The sequence below is a fragment of the Aethalodelphis obliquidens genome, unplaced genomic scaffold, assembly GCF_003676395.1.
Source record: "Aethalodelphis obliquidens isolate GAN/ISIS:26980383/991018 unplaced genomic scaffold, ASM367639v1 scaffold1, whole genome shotgun sequence".
In the NCBI taxonomy this organism is placed as follows: Eukaryota; Metazoa; Chordata; class Mammalia; order Artiodactyla; family Delphinidae; genus Aethalodelphis; species Aethalodelphis obliquidens.
Window position 1 is genome coordinate 2,982,829 of NW_020837945.1, and position 20,187 is coordinate 3,003,015.

General features: G+C 46.5%; 1 non-coding gene across 1 annotated transcript; it reads left to right on the top strand.

The window, feature by feature from the left end:
• The first annotated feature begins 18,758 nt into the window (after positions 1 to 18,758).
• LOC113624133 (U6 spliceosomal RNA) lies at positions 18,759 to 18,860 on the top strand. Its single transcript, XR_003434237.1, has one exon. It is a non-coding gene; the product is annotated as a U6 spliceosomal RNA (small nuclear RNA).
• The last annotated feature ends 1,327 nt before the right edge of the window (positions 18,861 to 20,187 follow it).

The following is a 20,187-nucleotide window of genomic DNA, read 5'->3' on the forward strand; positions in this document are numbered from 1 at the left end:
TCCGTGGCTTTGCCTTGAGAAGGCCGGTCCATCGTCCTCTGATGAGAAGAGCGGCTTCTTTCGGTTCGTCTGTTGAGCCGCGGGGGCTGAGGAGTTGAGCTGGCTTTCTTACCCCTCTACTTAGCTCTGTTTTCCGTCCTTTCTCAGTGTCCGTGTGTTTTGCGTTTGGGGAGATTCCTTGGGCTTTGTTCTGGCTCATTTACTGATTTTTTAAAAACCTGGTCACCACAGTTGTGAATTCGAAGTGGTTTTGTTCCTTCGTTTTCATCCTAGTGTACGGCTGGCAAGTGTGCCCGGAATGGGTAACAGTCCCAGCCAGAGCCGGGACGCTCAGCAACAGCAGAGTGGTCCCCAGGTTCCCTCCTGGCAGTTACCGCCGACCCCCCACCCCTACCCCCAGGCCAGGCCGACCCAACGCGCTGGTTCACCACCTCTCATGCTGTTGTGTACGGCTGTGGTGGTCACTCTCACTGCTCCCTCGTGTGAAAACACCACAGCGCGCTCACCCCACTGTCACGTGGGCATTTGAGTAGTTCCCACTTCTGGGCTGCGGGGAGCGAGCTGGTCGCTGTCCTGGAACACGCGTAAGCGTTTCTCTCGGGAGGGCCCTTGCCGGCCCGCAGGCACTTGGACAGCGCCGCCCACCCTCGTTCATTTCAACCCCTACCGTGAACGGAGAATGTACAACTCGGTACCTTCTCTTGCTCAGCCTTTGAGGTTTAACTTTGCAAAGGGGCAGACTTGGAGTTATGGGCCGCTGTGTGCGGGCCAGTGAAGCAGCCCACTTCGTGTCGAGGCTTAACCTTGACCCTGTTCTCAGCAAAGGCGCCTTAACAAAGCGTGGATCACCGCTCCGGGGGAAGCCGGCACACGGTCGTGGGGACATTCAGGCCTGCCAGTAGATCACCGTGGCGGGGAGCTGAGGCCTCCTGTCTTGGGAGAGCTTTCTTGTGTAAATGTGGAGAGAATGCTGTGGATTTGTTTCCTGCAGCACTGATTTGAGTTCTGTACGTGTTGCCATGCATTTTTCTTTCTAATTTCCATTGTGATTTCTTTGCTGCATGGGCTGTTTGGAAGTGTGGTTAAATTCCCAAACGTTGGATGTGTTTTCTTCAGATTTTTAAAATTGATTTCTGGTTTTGATTCCATTGTGGTCTCGATATACTTTGATTCCTTTCCTTTTAGATTTATTGAGCCTTGTTTTATGCTCCAATATGGTGGTGGTTTCATGTGCCCTTGAAGAGAACGTGTCCCATCGTTGCTGGCTGGAGGAGTGTTCTGTAAATGTCCATCAGGTCAAGTTGGTGATGCTGTTGGTTGTTACCAGTTTCAGGAGCACAGCCATCCTCCTGGTTTCTGTGTACCTCTCTCACGTACTGAAAGCAGTACTGAAATGTCTAATTGTGGAACTAACTTTCCATTGTTCTAGTGGTTTTTGATTCTGATATCAGGTGCGTACACACGTAGGAGTAGTGTGTCATCTTGATGAACGATGCCTTACCATTCTGAAATATCGCTCTGTCCCTAGTCCTGTTCTTTGTCCTGAAGTGTAGGTTATCCTGTGAATGCAGCCACTCCAAGTAAAAAGTTAGTGTTAGCATGGAATTCCTTTTTTCATCCCTTCTAAGCTATGTATGTGTTTATATTTAAAGTGGTTTCTTTTTGTTTTTTGTAGACGATCTCTTCTTATCCTCCAAATTTTGGATTTCAGTGGGAATTCAGCTGAGCCACATATGTAATTTAAAGTGTTCAGTAGTCACTTTGAAAAGTTTGAAAAAGATAAAATTTTGAGAATAGTCTGTTTAACCAAATACAGCAAAAATAGTGTTTTAGCATACAATCTATATAAAAGTTATTCATGAGCTATTTTACATTCTATTTTTAGTCTTAATTGTCAGAAATATGGTGTCTACTGTACATAAGGTTCCTCTTTCAGAAAGCCCTGGTAGCCTAGATAAACAGACTGCGTGAATGACCTTGCTTTGCCCTTCCCACAACCTAATTCCCACTCTTAAGCCTCAAAGTAGCCAATAAACAGTGAACCCTTGAAGCCCTAGGCACCCCAGCGTCGACCCCAGTAGAGGCAGTGCCCCAGGCTCATGCGTTTGCATGGGCCTCGCTGTGTGGCCCTCGGGCGTGCTGTGCCCTCTAGGACTGAGTAATCAACCTCATTTCTCAAAGTTCCCTGATGGCTTTTGCTGAAGCGCGTCCTGCAACCGTAAGAACCAGACAGGCTGGTCCAGCCACAACCTTGGCTGTGGTGGGGAAAACGTCCGGGGGCTCGCTCTAAGCAATTCGGGTTGTGTGAAGCACACGTGCGGTTTTGTAAGGAAGCCCCGTACCGTTTTCCAGAGTGGGTGTGTCATCTTACATTCCTCTGGGTGATGCACGTTGACCCAGTTTCTCTGCATCCTCACCAGCATTTGGTGTCATCACTGTTTTATCTTAAGTGAGTTTTGAGAGTTCTTTATTCAAGTCCTTTGCCAGATATGGTTTGCAGACGTCTTCTCCCAGGGCGCAATTCCTTTTTTCATCCTTTGAACACGGGCTCTTTTGCAAAGCAAACACGTGTGATGTTGATGGGCTCCAGTTCATCAGTTTTTTCCTTTGACGGATGGTGCCTTTGGTGTCGAGAACCCTTTTCCTAGCCCTAGCCTCTCAGGATTTCCTCCTGTGATACTTCTGGATGTCTCATGTTTCCCGTTTTACATTTAAGTCCGTGATCCATCATGAGTTAATTTGTATGTAAGATGTGAGGTTCTGTTCTTTGACTGTGGACGTCTGCCTGCCCTGGTGCCACTTGTTGGAAAGGCTGTCTGTCCTCTGTTGAATTGCCGCTGTGGCCTTCATTGTGGAAGGATATTTTCACTGGATGTAGTTCTTTAATTTTTGTTTCTTTGGAGATGTTCCTGCTCTGTCTCGGGGCCGCCCTAGTCTCCCCAGTGTCTGTTTTCCTCTGTGCTGGTGGCCTCAGTGTCTATGCACAAAGTCCGTGCCCAGCTCTGTGCCCTGCAGCTGGACCCTCTGCCTTTGCCTTTGCGGGTTGGCACAGTGGCAGGCATGGTCAGTGGAGGGCACTGGGCTGGGCTGGGGGGGCACTGCAGGAGGACGGGGCTGCTGCTCCAGGGCCCAGGGTCCTTTCTTCGTGGGCTGTGATATGCCGGCCAGCAGCACGGGGTGCTCTGTGGCACCCCAGCAGGAGGCGTCCTGGCACGTGCCCCGGTACCACGTTCAGCTCCCAGGGAGTGTGTCTCCTGGTGCCCCAGTGAGTTGCTGGAACCCTGGCAGGAGGCTTTCTGCTCGCCAGCGCCACCAGCTGGCACATCACAGCCGCACCCCCTCAGACAAGGTCCAGTCCCCACCCCAAACCCCCAGTGGGATGCTGCCATCTCCCCGAGGTCCACAGATGCCACGCTTCTCCTGGCTTGTTGCCTCTGCATGAGTCCTGGAGGTGCCGGCTACTCCCAGACCTCAGATTCCTTTGCTCTTTAAAGTTCTTCACGCTTTACTCAGCAGCCCTCTGTTCCTGTTTAACAATTCTTTATATTAGCGTTTTCCTCCTTAAATTGTCTGTGACTTCCATCTCTTGACCGATACACCTTCTTTTCCCCACTGTACGTAATGTGTCTTCTTTTCCTGGCTTTTAAAAAGCTTCCTCCTCATCACTGGTCGTCTGTAATTTGATCATGATGTGCTTTGGGGGCATGTGTGTGTTTGTCCTGTTCAGCATTTGCTGAGTTTCTTAAATCTGTGGATTTATCGTCTTTATCAAATTTGGGAGTTTCCAAGTATTATTTCTTCAAATATCTGTTTCCTTCCCCCTTCTCTCTCTGCCTCCTGCAGACTTCAGTACTTGCATTTCAGGCTGTGTGCTGCGGGCACTAGGGTCAACCAGTCTCAGCAGTTTCTCTTTGGGCCTTTTTCTGCTTCTGCTTCATTGTGGATAGATTCTTTTTTTAAAATTTATTCTTGGCTGCGTTGGGTCTTCGTTGCTGCGCACGGGCTTTCTCTAGTGGCGGTGAGCAGGGGCTACTCTTCATTGCAGTGCACGGGCTTCTCATTGGGGTGGCTTCTCTGTTGCGGAGCACGGGCTCTAGGCGCACGCGGGCTTCAGTAGTTGTGACTCGTGGGCTCAGTAGTTGTGGTGCACGGGCTCTAGAGCGCAGGCTCAGTAGTTGTGGCGCACAGGCTTAGTTGCTCCGTCACATGCGGGATCTTCCCGGACCAGGGCTCGAACCTGTGTCCCCTGCACTGGCAGGCGGATTCTTAACCACTGTGCCACCGGGGAATTCCATGGATGGATTCTATTTCTCATCTTCACGTTCCCTGATCTTTTCTTCTGTGGTGTGTAAGCTGCTGTCATTCCAAGGCTGAGTATTTCCTGAACCAGACGTTGTATTTTTCATCTCTGTAATTTCGATTTTGTTCTTTTAAAAGTAGCTTTCATTTTTCTCATCATACTCATGAAAACACTGTCCTTGAGCACATGGTGCATACTTAAAATGGTGGTTTTCTCTTACGTCGACTCCACCTTCCCTGTCGTTTCTGGCCTGTTTCTGCTGACTGGTCTGTCTTCTGCTTATGCACCTCTTTTCCTGCTGCTGTGTCCAGGAGGTTTTCTGTCAGGTGCCTGATGTGGTGACACTGTCACGGTTGAGTGCTCAGCTCTATTACCTTCCTTTAGAGAACGTTTCGCTCCTCTGGGCAGGCTGTTAAGCTCCTGGGGATGAAGTCGATCCTTCTGGGGTCTGTTCTGGAGCTCACGGGGGCAGGTTGGAGCAGCCTTTAGAGGGACAGTGTGCCCTGCTTTCTGAGGCCGGCCCACCTGGCATCCCTGGGGAGCACCTGTATGTTCGTGAAGTCTCCCTGTGCTGGGCTGGCCGGAGGGGCCTCGGGTGACCTCTGGTCTGGGAATTGTCCTGTCCTCAGAAGTACTTGTGTGAGCCTCGTGGGGTTTCACCACACGTGAGCAGGGTGGTGTGGAAGCAGAGACCCAAGGGGACCCGGGCAGCCCCCTCTTCTCAGGCACCCTGTCCCAGACTCAGCTGCCCTGCCTCCGAATTCCCTTCCGCCTGGACCTGCCCCCACTGTGCAGCGGCCAAACGATCACTTGAGGCAAAGAGTCCTCAGGCCCGTGTCGCCGGGTTTCCAGTCGGCCCTGGGGGGCGGGGTGTGTGTCTGGGCCCGCCGTGTTCGCCACGGTCTGCGGTTGAGTCACATTTGTCCTGTGACGAGTGAGGCCTGGGCCCTCGTCTCTGAGCTGCCTGTGACCGTCCTCAGCCCAGGTGCTTGGCAGTGTTTCCTGGGGGAGGGGGCGCTGATCTGAAGGGCATCTTCCTAGCCTTTCCTCTGTTATGGGAATTGCGCATCTTTCCCAGTCTGGCTTCTGGCTTTGTTTTAGATATTTTCTTTTTAATGTGGCCTTTTCTGGTAGTCGGCTTCATCCATCTTCTTATGATTTTGGGGTATCACACTGTATTGGGGAAGGTTTTCTCCACCCTGCATACCTTTGAAACAGCTGGTTTAGGAAGCGGGGTGGGGGGGGCAGAAGTGTGCGACCAAAGACAGGACAAGCCCGCCTGACGTGGGGGAGGAGCGTGTGGGAAGACTGTGATTTCCGTGTCAAAAGCCATTTGTTTTTCCCCCCAAGCCTGGCTTTTTACCCGTGAAATGGAGGCAGAGTGGTGCTAAGATTCACAGTGGGATTTGCCAATTTTTGAAGCAGAAAATCACCAGCCTGACATTTGATGTTATGTTTTGCTGGTTCCAATTCCGTGACAAAGAAATGAAAGAAAATAAAAAAGCTGTGCTCATGGCTCCTCTGGGTGATTTGTTTTGACTTTTGCTGGCCTGACGGGGAGGGGAGGCGTCTGGTGGGGGAAGAGCCTGTGAGCGGCCAGCGCGGCTGAGACGGCACAGGCAGTAGCCAGGTGGGCAGGGGCGGCCACAGAGGAGGTCAGGGTTCCTGGAAGCCTGCGGTTCCGGGCCAAGCATCTCTTAGGTCAGTGCTCTTTGAGGTTACTAGCTCAGATGGACCATTACCCAGAGAAATCAAAAGGCTATGAGACATCTGTCATGGCGACCCTGCTCGGAACATCTGCTCCTTTTGTGAAATATTCCGACGACAGTGAATATTCCAGTGAAGTGGCTTGTTCTGCACAGCAGGCGGGCAGACAGCGCCCTTGACTGAGGGCCACGTGATGAGCTACCTCAGCTCTCGAGCATTTTTCATCTGACCCGAAGAGCAGACAAAGCGGGCCCCCCACTTGTTGGCCCTGCACCCGTGAATCCTGCCAGGTCAAGTCTGACTGTACAGCACCATGTGCTCAGGGCCCCTCTGCAGCTGAGCCTTGCTGGGAAGCTTACTTTGAAGCTTAACAAAGTCCAGTATTCAAAAGACCCCCGAAGCCACCAGCACAGGTGAGAGCAGACTTTTCTCTGGTAGGTGCGTGTTGGAAAACTCTTCACTGTATGTGGTTAAATGAGGACGACAGCATGTTAGAAATAAGTATACGTAAGAAAGTTATTAAGGAACTACCCCAGAAAAACCACGGGCCCAGACATTCACAGGGGAATTCTACCAAACTTCAAGGACCAGATAGTCCCAGAGCACCGTAAAGTGTTCCAGAGTGTAGAAAAGGAAGGAAAGCAGTTCCTGATTCCTCTTGTGAAGCTAGTGTAATATCTGATACTTAAACCAGATAAAGACAGTATAAAGGGAAGAACCTGTGCACCAATATCACTCATGAATTATCAGTGCAAAATTACTAAGTATTAGCAGCTGGAATCTAACATAAAAATAATACAATAGCATTACAAAAATAATACATCATGACTGAATGGGATTTATTTTAAGAATTTAAGGTTTGTTCAATATTAGTATCACTTATCACATTAACACATCTAAGAAAAAAATTCATAGTTCTCTCCATAGAGACGTCTTGTACAAAATTCAGTACTATGATAAAAGAATGGGAATCGAGGGGAAAAAATCGTGGTAAAATATACATACAACATGCCGTTTTAGCCATTTTTAAGCCTACAGTTCAGTGGCATTAAGTACAGTCACGCTGTTTCCAGCCATCTGACACGATACACCTTAGTCCTAAAGCCAGCACCTTACTTTATGAAGAGGCACTTAGAGGCATTTCCATTAAGATCAGAAAAAAGGCACGAATGCCCACTACCTTTTCTACTATCCTGCACGTATCAGACAAGAGGAGTCAACTAGAGGCATAACAATTGGTAAAGAAGAAGTAAGACCATCTCTATTTGCAGATGACATGATGGTGTATCTGGAAAACCCTTAGGGGATCAATGATTTTAAAAAATATTCAGTGAAGTAGCTGGATACAAAGTTAATATTAAAAAGTCAATAGCCTGCCTACATATGAACAATAAGAGACAATACGGAAAAATTCCATTTACAATTGCAGCCAGGTTTGCTCAGGAATAAATTTAACCAGAAACGTGGGGAAACCTCTACAATTAACATTTTAAAGCAGTCTTGAAGGACACAAAAGTGGACTTGAAGAAATGGAAAGACATGTCTCCTTTTGCATGGGATGACCCAGCTTTACAAAGATGCCAGGTCTCCCTAACTTTACAAATTCAGAGCAGTCCCACGCAAAATATTAGCTGTTGTATGGAGCTCATATGGAAAAACAAACAAAAATAGCCAGAAAAACATGGAAAAATGGTGAGGGGGCCCAACCCAGCCAGCATTAACACCATGAAGCCTCTGTAGTCAAGACCGTCTGGTGCAGGCACGTGAACAAGTAGAGCCCAGAATAGGAGAGACAATGCAGAAGTAGCCACGAGTGTATGTGGAAGCTGAGTGAGTGACAAGGTGGTGTCTCATATCATTGCGTAAAGATGAATTGTTTAGAAAATGTCCCGGGACAATTGGATTGCCATCTGGAAAAAGGTAAAATTAGATCCTTCTCTCACTCCATACACAAGAATGAAAGCCACATAGATTAGCAAGTAAACAATGAAACTACACAAGTAACGGAAGAAAGCATAGGTGGATTTCTTCTTCACGTTGGTGTAGGGAGGGTCTAACTGTGACCCCAAATCCAGAGACAATATGAGAAAAGTATTGATACATTTGACTGCATACAAATAAAAAAAAACTGTATCACAGAAAACACCATAAACCAAATAAAAACTGAACTGATAAACTGAGAGGAAATACATGCAACACAGACCAAAGAGTTGTCTCTTTGTAAAATCTCTAACATATAAAGAGCTCTTTTAAAAATTGAGTGACAAAAGGATTAAAAACTGGGGAGAAATGGGAAAAAGACATGCCCAAATAATTTACAAAAATGGTATAAAAAGGACTCTCAAACAAGAAAAAGATGAAGTTCAGACTCATAACTAGAGAAATGCAAATTAAAACGACAATGACATACTGTTTCTCACTTACCAGATTGCCAAAAACTTAAATAAAATGACACACACAGTGAGGCTCTGGGGAAAAGCCCTCTTGTACATTGCTAGAAGGAATGCAAATCGGCACAGCTCTTTTGGAGGGAAATTTGGCAATAACTAGCAAAAGCACACATGCACTTACGTTCTTCTCCTCCCACTTCTTGGGATCTAGCTGAGGATACATGTCCAACAATATGAAAATACACACCCATAAGGTTAGTTATTGAGCATGATTTGTCACTGTGAAATGTAGCAAGCCGTAGTGATGAATGAAGAAGGTCTATATGAACAGACACAGTGATTACCAGGACATACTGTTACGTGTAGGACACCACGCACAAGTGTCTGTAGCATGATCCCTTCATGTGAGAAAGATGGGGATAGAAGAAAAGACACAGGCACCTGCCTATTTGTGCCGAAGAAATACAGGATAAACTAGCAACTAAAGAGGGTGGTTGGTTACCTGCAGGGGTGGGGGTTGGGGGGGAGTGGGAGCAAATTTCGTCTAAGGATACTTCGTTTAGTTTTGTTTTGGCCGCACGGTGTGGCACGTGGGATCTTAGTTCCCCAACCGGGGGTTGAACCCATGCCCCCTGCAGTGGAAGCACAGAGTCCTAACCACTGGACTGCCAGGGAACTGGGTACTTTTTTTTTTTTAAAAGCTCCCATTCTTAGAACCGTAGTAGTGCACCCACAAATAAATGATGAAAACCAAGCACTATATGGGGAGAAAGGAATACGAACAGTAACAAATGAACCTAGCTCTTCTACAGCGAGTAATGAACCCCTGTGAAGGAGGCCAGGAAGGAAAGAACCAACTTAAGTCACTTTGGAGAACAGTATTTTGACAGGATACTGCTAAGTCTAAAGACAAAAAGAATTGGATAAAATACTGTCCTTTAGATAGTGAATTTGTTTCACACAGGGCTATGGGTTAGTAATGCAGAAACTACTCTTGTCAGAAAATACCTAGAGACAAAGGAAGATGAAAACAAATTGACAAATCCTATGGGACGCTGCAGAAGCAGTTCTAAGAGGGCAGTTCATAGCGATACAGGTATTCCTCCAGAAACAAGAAAAATGTCAAATAACCTAACCTACCACCTAAAAGAATTAGGAATTAGAAAAAGAAGAACAAACAAAACCCAGAGTCAGCAGAAGGAAGAAAATAGTAAATGTCAGAGAGGAGATAAAGAGATGAAAATAATATAAAAGGTCAATAAAACTAAGAGCAGTGTTTTTTTTTAAAAAAAGGTAAACAAAATTGACAAACCTCTAGCAAGGTTCACCAAGAAGAAAAGAGAGAGGACCCAAATAAAATAAATGAAAGAGGAGAAATAACAGTACCACAGAAATACAAAAAATCATAAGAGAACACTATAAACAACAAATTGGACAGCGTAGAAGAAATGGACAAGTTTCTAGAAGCATACAGCCCACCAAAACTGAGTCAAGAAGAAACATAATTTGAACAGATTGATCACTAGAAGTGAAATAGAATCTGTTAAAAACAAAACAAAACAAACAAAAAACCCTCCAAAACTCCCTGCAAACAAAATCCAGGACCTGATGGTTTCACTGAGGAATTCTACCAAACATACAAAGAAGAATTTATACCTGTCCTTCTAAAACTATTCCAAAAAATCGAAGAGGAGGGAACCAGTCCCAAATCAATTCTTTGTGGCCACAGTTACCCTGATACCAAAACCAGACAAAGACACTACAAAAAAAAAAAGAAAATTACAGGCCAATATCTTTGATGAATATAGAAGCAAAAATCCTCAACAAAATATTAGCAAACTGAATCCAACAACACATAAAAAGGATCGTACACTGTGATCAAGTTGGATTCATTCAGGTCACAAGGATGGTTCAGTATAAGCAAAATCAACGTGATACATCACATTAACAAAAACCACATGATCATCTCAACAGATGCAGAGAAAGCATTTGACAAAATTCAACATCCATTCATGATAAAAACTCACCAAAGTGGGTATAGAGGGAACTATCTCAACATGGTAAAGGCCATTTATGATATACCCACAAGCAACATAATACTAGATGAAAACATTCCCGCTAAATTCAGGAACAAGACAAGGATGCCCACTCTCACCACTTCTCTTCAACATAGTATCGGAAGGCTTAGCGACAGCAGTCAGACAAGAAAAAGAAATAAAAGGTATCCAAGGGACTTCCCTGGTGGTACAGTGGTTAAGAATCCACCTGCCAATGCAGGGGACACAGGTTTGAGCCCTGGTTCCGGAGGATCCCACATGCTGCAGAGTAACTAATCCTGTGTGCCACAACTACTGAGCCTGTGCTCTAGAGCCCGCAAGCCACAACTACTGAGCCTGCATGCCACAAGTACTGAAGCCCATGAGCCTAGAGCCCATGCTCCACAGCAAGAGAAGCCGCTGCAATGAGAAGCCCGCGTGCTGCAACAAAGAGTAGCCCCCACTTGCCGCAACTAGAGAAAGCCCGCATGCAGCAACAAAGACCCAACACAGCCGAAGATAAATAAATTAATTTTTAAGAAAGTATCCGAATTGGAAGGGAAGAGGTGAAACTGTCACTATTTGCAGATGACATGATACTCTATATTGAAAACCCTAAAGTCTCCACACAAAACTATTGTAACTAATAAATGAATTCAGCAAGGTAGCAGAATACAAGATTAATATACAGAAATCTATTGTGCTTCTTTACACTATTAATGAAATATCAGAGAAAGTAAAGAAGCAATCCTGTTTAAAATTGCATAAAAAAATACCTAGGAATAAACTTAACCACTGAGGTGAAAGACCTATATGATGAAAACTCTAAAACATTGATAAAGGAGGGACTTCCCTGGCGGTCCAGTGGTTAAGACTCCATGCTTCCAGTGCACAGGGCGTGGGTTTGACCCCTGGTCAGGGAACTAAGAACCCACATGCCACGTGGCAAAATCCAGCAAAAACAACAACAAAAAACACATTGATAAAGGAAGTTGAAGGTGATTCAAAGAAATGGAAAGATATCCCGTGGTCTTGGAATAGGAGAATTAAAATGGTTAAAGTGGCCAGACTACCCAAAGCTATCTACAGATTTCATGCAATCCTTATCCAAATACCCATGACATTTTCCACAGAACTAGAAAAAAATAATCCTAAAGTTTATATGGAACCACAAAAGACCCAGAATTGCTGAAGCAATCATGAGGAAAAAGAACAAAGGAGATACAACCCTTCCAGGCTTCAGACAGTACTACAGTAATAGTATAGCTATATACAGTATAGCTACAGTAATCAAAAACAGCCTGGTACTCGCACAAAAACAGACACACACAGATCAGTGGAACAGAATAGAGGGCCCAGAAGTAACCCCCCACACATACGGTCAACTAATCTATGACAAAGGAGGCAAGAATATACAATGGAGAAAAGACAGTCTCTTCAGCAAGTGGTGCTGGGAAAACTGGACAGCTACATGTAAGTCAATGAAATTAGAACGTTTCTTCACATCATATATAACAATAAACTCAAAATGGTTTAAAGACCTAAAATATAAAACATGACACCATAAAACCCCTAGAAGAGAACATAGGCAAAATATTATTGAACAAAAATTGTAGCAATCTTTTCTTAGATCAGTCTCCCAAGGCAAAAGAAATAAAAGTAAAAATAAACAAATGGGACCTAATCAAACTTACAAGCTTTTTTTTTTTTTTTTTTTTTTAAACTTACAAGCTTTTACACAGCAAAGGAAACCATCAACAAAATGAAAAGACAACTTACGGAATGGGAGAAAATATTTGCAAACGGTGCAACTGACAAGGGGTTAATATCCAAAATGTACAAACACCTCATACAACGCAATATTGAAAAAACAACCCAATCAAAAAAATGGGTACGAGACCTAGATAGACATTCTTCCCAAAGAAGACATACAGGTGGCCAACAGGAACATGAAAAGATGCTCAACATTGCTAATTATTAGAGAAATGCAATCGAAACTACAATGAGGTATCACCTCACACCGGTCAGAATGGCCATCATCAAAAATTCTACAAATAATAAAAGCTGGAGAGGGTGTGGAGAAAAGAGGACCCTTGTACACTGTTGGTTGGAATGTAAATTGGTGCAGCCATCATGGCAAACAGTATGGAGCTTCCTTAAGAAACTAAAAAAAGAGCTGTTATGTGAGCCAGCAATCCCACTCCTGGGAAAAAGTGAAAATTATTTTGAAAAAGATGCATGCACCCCAATGTTCATGGCATCATTAGTTACAATAGCCAAGACATGGAAGCAACCTAAATGTTCATCGACAGATGAATGGATAAAGAAGCTGTGGTATATTTATACAATGGAATATTACTCAGCCATAAAATAGAATGAAATAATGCCATTTGCAGCAACATGGATGGACCTAGAGTATTATGCTTAGTGAAGTAAGTCAGACAGAGAAAGACAAATACTATATGATGTCATTTGTGTATGGAATCTAAAAAATAATACAAATAAATGTATATACAAAACAGAATCACATAGAAAGCAAACTTATGGTTACCAAAGGGGAGAGGGAGGGGAGAGGGACAAATTAGGACTATGGGATTAACAAATACAAACTACTATACATAAAATACATAAACAAGGATATATTGTATAGCACAGGGAATTATATTTAATATCTTATAAAAAAATTACTCTCTGTGCACATTAGGACTGAAAAAATAAATACATGGTGGTGAAGGAGGCCAGGATTCTTACTGTTGGAGAAAGACGTTACAAATAAGGAAAGGGGAGAGCTGCAAGGAACCTGGTGGTATTGGATTGTTTCTGAGAAATCAGTGTGAATCTGTGGTTTTTGATATACGGGTATGTAGACATGGAAATCAATACAGAGTGTGCATATGCTTGGGTTAGCATATCTACATGTTTTCTAGCTCTCGTTGCTCAAAGACAATGACATCTCAGTCACAGTGAGCTCACCTGGCGCCCAAATCTTGGTGTTTAAGCACCATTCTCCAATGTCAGGAACCAAGGATCCTTGGAGAATTGGTTGATTCCAGGACTGTGGTAGGGAAATACAAGCTGAGCCTGAAACATCTTGTGGAATGAGAAAATAAGGAATCGCTTGAAAAAGAGGGGCATTTGTTGAAAGTACACAGGAACCAACCTGCAGGAGTTCCCAATGGCCAAATCTAGGATAATCTGGGCAACTAAATAAATGGTGATTGAGTTGTATTATAACCCTAGCATAAAAGAGGTATCCACAAGCTCATATAAAGTATTGAATAAATAAATAAATGGTGGAGGAGAGACAGTTCTTCCTTGCAGAAGAATTCCAATTAAAATGTAAAAAGAAGGACTGAAATTCCAAATCACCGCTAGGCACACGCCACCACGATAATCATTGCCAGCAAGTCCCACCGATGGATGCTCCGTTCAGAGGGCAAAAGTCTGGAGAGCAACAGGAGAGTCGCACAGTTTTAAAGTACCTCCTCCGAGATACTTATTCATTACGCAGGGAAACTATACCTTTACAATGGAAACCCCCAGCAGACACCCCCTAGCCTGGTGATCAAGGTCAGCCTCCCCTGTAATCAGGCTCGTGGACACTACATACCCCCTGACCTGCCTGATGCACTGAGCAGGACCATGATTGTGGCTGTGGAGCTCCTGCCAACATGAGTAACCCATGAAACAATGTCAGACAAGCCCCCTTGGAGGGACAGTCTCCAGGGCTCACCCTTCCAAGGCGTCACGGCCACGACGGATGGGTGGACTGGGGACAGCCTCAGTGTGGAGGTGAGTGGGGACCCAGCAACCCGGGGGAGTGTGGGAGCCTGGCGTGGATCCTGGAACAGGAAGAGGACGTCAGTGGGACACTTATTAAACACGGGAGGTACCTGGCCTGGTGTGTGTTTATGGGAATGGACTGGCAGAGGCGGGGCAGTTGATAAGGAGGAGAGAGGGGAGGGCCGCAGGAGGGAGTCCACAGGAAGGGGAGCCGGGTGGGACCAGTGGCTGCCTGTCCTGCCTTTGTGGAGCTGGTTGCATTTTGGGGTGGGGGTTAATTTACACACGGAAAGACGGAGCGCTCCGTGATGCTGTTGGGTGGGCACTGACAGACGTGCACACCACACACCATCATTCAAACCAAGCTGAGGGCTTCCATCCCTGGAGACTTTCCTTGGGCCCCTGACCCCAGTACCTCCCCAGGACCAAGCTTGGACCAGGGCAAGTGGAACCCCGTGCCTCAGGCGTAGGCTGATGGGTTCAGCAAATAAAAATGGTTTGGGAACCCTCCCGGGGGCCCCACACCTTGAAGTGCCTTCCTCTGAATTGTCCAAGTACTTCTCATGCTTGGGAATGGCCGATCCCCATCTTTCCTTTTTGGGGTACTTCGTGATCCTCTATACTCTACCTCCTGGGATTGACCAGTGCATCCCTCACTCATGGGCTGCAGCCCTGTGTGTGTGTGTGTGTGTGTGTGTGTGTGTGTGTGTCTGCATGCCCAACTTCTGCTTGCCCTTCCATGTTCCACTGCTCAGGTAAAGCACCCAAGGGCAGCAAGATGGTGGGGGGCCTTCTTTGCCCTGTGTGCCCCCCCTGGCTGTCAGCAGGCAGTCCTGGGAGTGGCCACACCCATCTCCCCTGAGGGCCGTGAGACCCTTGCTCCCATACCTTTATCCTTTCTGGTCTCCAATCCAGGCAATTATGTCAGGCTCACCCTGTGGGAAAAGTCATGGACCTTCCTTGTGCAAATGGGCCATCTCTTCTGGCTCCACCCTGGCCCCTCTCCTGGCCTCCCACTGGTGGCTGTGTGGAGGGCATGGGTGTGGCAACATTGAGAGAGTTCTGGGAGTGTAGCGATCACAGCTGGCGAGGCCGGTTGGAGACAAGACTGGAAGGCACCTTGTCCTACATGAAATTTCCAACAGTAAATCCAGTATGGCCAGAAAAGGAACTGTCGTTCATATTTGCATTTGCGGTCACCATTAACCACACGTTTGAAAGCCATTGGAAACCGCTATTCACGGCAGCAAGATGGGTGGTACAGCAACCCAAGTGCTGGGGGAACCAGCATGAAATAAGTGGTCTTAGGGAACTGGGCAGCAGGAAGACCTAGATTGTTTCCATGAAAACGGGTTCCCAAGGGCCACTGCACTGTGAGTAATGAGGGCACTGATCCCATTCACGGGGGCTCCACCCTCATGACCTCATCACCCCAAAGGCCCCACCTCCTAACACCATCACATCAGGCATTAAGATGTCAGCGTATGGGACTTGACTGGTGGCGCAGTGGTTAAGAATCAGCCTGCCAATACAGGGGACACAGGTTTGATCCCTGGTCTGGGAAGATCCCACAGGCCGCAGAGCAACTAAGTCCATGTGCCAGAGCTACTGAGCCTGCACTCTAGAGCCTGCAAGCCACGACTACTGAGCCCACATGCCACCACTATTGAAGCCCACGCACCTAGAGCCCATGCACCTAGAGCCTGTGCTCCGCAACAAGAGAAGCCTGTGCACCGCAATGAAGAGTAGCCCCCGCTCGCCGCAACTAGAGAAAGCCCGTGCACATCAACAAAGACCCAACGCAGCCAAAAATAAATAAATAATTTTTAAGAAGAAAGATGTCAACATATGAATTGTGGGGAGACAGTCTGTAGCAGAAGGCTTAGACGAGATAACCAGTGTCTCACCCATACAGGGAGGGCAAGAGGAATGCCCACTTGCTAGAGTCGCGAAAATTACATGTAGAAGAAACTACATATGTTCATCTGTGTCTTGCTTAGAACAGGGCTTGGCACATAATAAGCTCTTAATAAATGTTAGCTCATTAGATATAGACTAAGAAATATGTGTGTTGTATATATTGCTATATGTAAAATTGAAAACTGGAGAAAACTATATTAAATCACGGAAAAAATAATCACTGAGCTCCCACTGTGTGCCAGCGCTGAGGATACAAAGCTGGTCAGTGGTACAAGCTTTTGGATCGTATTGCAGTTCTAAGCCTGTTCTTAATCTACATGTGTTGAGGGAAGGGAAGTATAGGTCATAGGAAGTTGTCAAGAGGTGCCGCAGACCTGCAGCGATGGATTCCCCTATGGACAGACGGTCCTGCCTCTTTCTCTGACCTTCTCTTACTGAGTGTCCGGCTGGGGAGCCAGGTGGGGGGATGCCCATGTAACCAGAGGTAACCTGCAGTGGGGGAGGGTGGTGATGCGGAGCTCAGATGTCATTTGATTGAGACTGTGCAGCCGTCTGGAACGCATTCTCACGCAAGGGCTGCAAGTCTGGTCTACGTCTGTTGTGAAGCGTGTCATGCCCATATGATTTGTGTCTGAGTCAGCCACCTGAGCCCTCGGGACTTCCCATGTCCGTGCGCCAGCTGCCTGTCCCCTCTAATTGCAGAGCCAGCGGGCATCCACGGATGTCCCTCCCAGACCCCACTGGGGCAGCGAGGTTTGCTCTCAGTGCCGCAGCAGGTGTCCGCCAGGAGTGCTGTGCTGGGATTCGGCACTGCACACTGGGCCAGATGCCCTGCTCTTTGCTTCTGGTCCAGAACAAACAGCCTGTGCCCGTTGAATCCTGCTCCCCAGCCCTTTCTATTTTTATCTTTTAACCTGAAAATGTAAGTTGGCCCGTCTGTTGCAGCACACGCCAAGCTTGATTTCTCATTGTCCCGACCACATGTGTAGTCCACTCCCACGTCAGGAGACAGGGCGCCAGCAGCAGGAGAAGCCCCTCTCCCCTCGAGTCTTCTTGGGCTCACTCCCCTCCACTCCCCTGTAACCACAACCCTGATTTCTGACATCATATATTGTTTTGTCTTTTTTGAACTTGACATGCATGGAATCCTTTATTATGTTCTCCATTGTGTCTGGCTTCTTCATTTTGCATCACGGCGTGCGATTCATCACGTTGTTGGGAGGATGCCTTGCCTCACAGCTGTGCTGGCTGGAGCATTGGGCCACTGCATCTGAGCCGCTGCGACTGTCCTTGTGTGTGCCCTGCCTGATGCCTGCCTGTGCATGTCCTTCCTGGTGTGAGTGTGGTCGCAGCACAACTGGAGGACTGATTGGATGGATGGAGACCCGGGATTACATTTTCAGGTTTAAAGGTTTGGGAACTCCTATTTAGTTCCTAGGTTTTACCTAATGTTGGGCAGGTCTGGCTTGTACCCTGGCAGGCACAGGGCACACCTATCCGTGGGACCACAGCAGCCTGGGGCAATCAGCTGTGAGCGGTCACTCTTGGTTTTGAAAATGGTTTCCCCTCTGAGATCTTCAGATTTGGTGGAGAGCAAGCCTGAGGACTCTGAGGGCTGTTTCCATGGAGATGGGAAGAAAATGACATCCTGAGTGCTGACCTGCTGACTTGCTGACCACCACGGGAGGTGCTCTCATGGGCCATTTTGCTGAATTTTCACAGCAGTTACTGTTATCACCCTTTCTGGGTCAGGAGCCTGAGACTTGGGACGTGGCCAGGGTTACACGGCTGCCAGCGCCAGAGCCAGGGGTTGCACTGGTTTTTCTGGCTTCAAAGTCCAGCCTCTCCCATGTGCAGGTTGTTGTCTCCTTGAAACAAGACACAGTTTTCTTCATCTTTATGTCCCTGAGCCTCATCTTCCCCCCATGCAGGAGGCACCCAGAGTTATGTGGGAGGATTCTGGGAAGACGGCAGAGTAGGAAGCGGCAGAATCTGTCTCCCCACCTGGACCATTGCACTGGCAGCATCTGAATGGTGGAACTGTTCTCGCAATCTGGAGTCTGTTGAAGCCTTGCAACTTCAAGGGGGAAGGGCTGGGTTGTAAATTGCGGTTAATTTTGGTAAAAGTCAGCTCTTGCACAGTAGTGGCTACTCAGCCCCCATCACCAGCCCAGGGCAGGCAGCTGCGCCCTCGCAGCCACCTGCATAGATTGTGAGAGTTAGGGTGGGAAACAGGACTCTGCCCCCAAATACAGGGGACTGTGATCTGACGGCAGGCTGCTGCTTCCGAACCCAGAGGGGCCCACGGGCGCGGGGGTAGCCATAGATGTACCTCCCCCATCGCTACCAGGCCCTCCCCCTCAGGCCGACGTGACCGCCAGAGCACTTAAAGGGCTCGCATCTTTTTTTTTTATCCTTTGTTTTTTGCTTTTTCCTCTTTTGGAGCCAGACATTAAAGATTAGAACATCCAAAAACAACTGCATATATGGGGAAAACTAGAAAGTGACTGTATATACCCAGGGAAAGGCTCAGAAAAGACCTGAGAAGACTAAATTTACACCTCAGGCACAGCATAGAGACAGCCTACGGCAATTACACACACACACACACACACAGAGTGCGTGCTTCGACAGCACAGATACTAACATTGGAATGGTACAGAGAAGATCAGCATGGCCCCTGAGCAAGGATGACATGCAATTCGTGAAGCATTCTATATTTTTAGAGGGGATATATGTATACGTGTGGTATAGCATAAAGTAACACAACATTGTAAAGAAACTATACTCCAAAAAAAAACCCAACAATAAACAAATCAACAACAAAAACCCAGCAAACACAGGGAAAGAGGGAAGAATCTGATTTTCAGAGCTACCACGTTATTAGATCCAAATGTCCAGTTTTCAACAAAAAATTACAAGGCATTCAAAGAAACAGGGACACAGGGTCCATTCAAAGGAAAAAAAAAAATCAACAGGAACTGTCTCTGAGAGACCTGAGGGCAGATCTACTAAACAAAGACTTTAAAGCAACTGCCTTAAAGATGGCTCAAAGGACTAGAGGAGGATGTGGAGAGAGGCAAGAAAATGATATGCAAACAAAATGGAAATATCAATAAATAGACCTAAATCGAGACCAATAAAGAAAACCTAAAAAGAAGCCAAAAATAAATCCTGGAGCTTACAACTGAAATGAAAAGTTCACTAGATGAATTCAAAGGCAGATTTGAGCAGAAGAAAGAAGCAGTGCTATTGTAGGTAAGACAGTTGAAATTATCAAGTCTGAGGAAGAGGAAAAAAAAAAAGATTGAAGAAAAGTGAACAGAGCCTGAGGGCCCTGTGAGACACAATGTATAAAGATGTAATTTTTTGTGAAATTGACAAGGAAAAGGAGTGGGGATGGAGCTGTAAGGGAGCAGAATTTTTGTATGTTATTGAAGTTAAGCTGCTACAAATTCAAATTAGAGTGTTACAACTTTAGGATGCTAAGTGTAATCCTCATGGTAATCACAAAGAAAATAGCTATAGGATATACACCAAGGGGATGAGAAAGGAATTTAAACATTTCATGACAAGAAATCAACTAAACACGAAAGACGACAGTAATGCAGGAGATCAGGGACAAAAAAGCTATAGGGCATATAGAAAACAAGTAGCAAAATGACAGAAGTAAGTACCTCCTTATCAATAATTGCTTTTTTTTTTTTTTTGGTACGCGGGCCTCTCACTGCTGTGGCCTCTCCCGTTGTGGAGCACAGGCTCCGGACGCGCAGGCTCAGCGGCCATGGCTCACGGGCCCAGCCTCTCCGCGGCATGTTGGATCTTCCCGGACCGGGGCACGAACCCGTGTCCCCTGCATCGGCAGGCGGACTCTCAACTGCTGCGCCACCAGGGAAGCCCTTGTGTTCATCTTAAACGTCTCTTGCCTGATCTCTGCCTCAGTCCTCTGTGGCTTCCCCACTTCGCCCATGTACCAGTCTTAAAGCACGCTGAGAGAAAAACTAAATAGCCTGGATGGTGATGGTCTAACAGCGGACATCTCAACAGCAAC